This window comes from Muntiacus reevesi, chromosome X (genome assembly GCF_963930625.1).
Source record: "Muntiacus reevesi chromosome X, mMunRee1.1, whole genome shotgun sequence".
NCBI classification, from domain to species: domain Eukaryota; kingdom Metazoa; phylum Chordata; class Mammalia; order Artiodactyla; family Cervidae; genus Muntiacus; species Muntiacus reevesi.
The window spans coordinates 142,549,498-142,551,117 of NC_089271.1; positions in this window are offsets into that span (position 1 = coordinate 142,549,498).

Here is a 1,620-nt window from a genome sequence, read left to right on the forward strand (position 1 = left end):
AATGGAAAAAAGACAACCTCTTTAACAAGTGGTGCTGGGAACAGTGGTCAACCACTTGTAAAAGAATGAAACTAGAACACTTTCTAACACCATACACAAAAATAAACTCAAAATGGATTAAAGATCTAAATGTAAGACCAGAAACTATAAAACTCCTAGAAGAGAACATAGGCAAAACACTCTCCGACATGAATCACAGCAGGATCCTCTATGACCCACCTCCCGGAATATTGGAAATAAAAGCAAAAATAAACAAATGGGACCTAATGAAACTTAAAAGCTTTTGCACAACAAAGGAAACTATAAGTAAGGTGAAAAGACAGCCCTCAGATTGGGAGAAAATAATAGCAAATGAAGCAACAGACAAAGGATTAATCTCAAAAATATACAAGCAACTCTTGAATCTCAATTCCAGAAAAACAAATGACCCAATCAAAAAATGGGCCAAAGACCTAAACAGACATTTCTCCAAAGAAGACATACAGATGGCTAACAAACATATGAAAAGATGCTCAACATCACTCATTATCAGAGAAATGCAAATCAAAACCACAATGGGGTACCATTACACACCAGTCAGGATGGCTGCTATCCAAAAATCTACAAGCAATAAATGCTGGAGACGGTGTGGAGAAAAGGGAACCCTCTTACACTGTTGGTGGGAATGCAAACTAGTATAGCCACTATGGAGAACAGTGTGGAGATTTCTTAAAAAACTGGAAACAAAACTGCCTTATGACCCAGCAATACCACTTCTGGGCATACACACTGAGGAAACCAGATCTGAAAGAGACACGTGCACCCCAATGTTCATCGCAGCACTGTTCATAATAGCCAGGACATGGAAGCAACCTAGATGCCCATCAGCAGATGAATGGATAAGGAAGCTGTGGTACATATACACCATGGAATATTACTCAGCCATTAAAAAGAAGTCATTTGTATCAGTTCTAATGAGATTGGTGAAACTGGAGCCCATTATACAGAGTGAAGTAAGCCAGAAACATAAAGACCATTACAATATACTAACACATATATATGGAATTTAGAAAGATGGTAATGATAACCCTATATGCAAAACAGAAAAAGAGACACAGATGTACAGAACAGACTTTTGGACTCTGGGAGACGGAGAGGGTGGGATGTTTCGAGAGAACAGCATCGAAACATGTATATTATCTATGGTGAAACAGATCACCAGCCCAGGTTGGGTGCATGAGACAAGTGCTCGGGCCTGGTTCACTGGGAAGACCCAGAGGGATCGGGTAGAGAAGGAGATGGGAGGGGGGATCGGGATGGGGAATACATGTAAATCCATGGCTGATTCATGTCAATGTATGACAAAAACCACTATAATATTGTAAAGTAATTAGCCTCCAACTAATAAAAATAAATGAAAAAAAAAAGCCAACACAATAGTAAAATCACATTAGAAGATCACAAGAAGGAACAGTCCTAATGTACTAAGCTCAGTTCAAACCACACGTGGAGCAGTACACCTACTCCTAGGTGCCTTATTTTAACATGAGCATTTACAAACTATAGTGAATTGATTAGCAACTGGGCATATTTAGTCTAGCAAAGAGACAGTTAACCTTTACAGGAGGATATGGCTAGCGT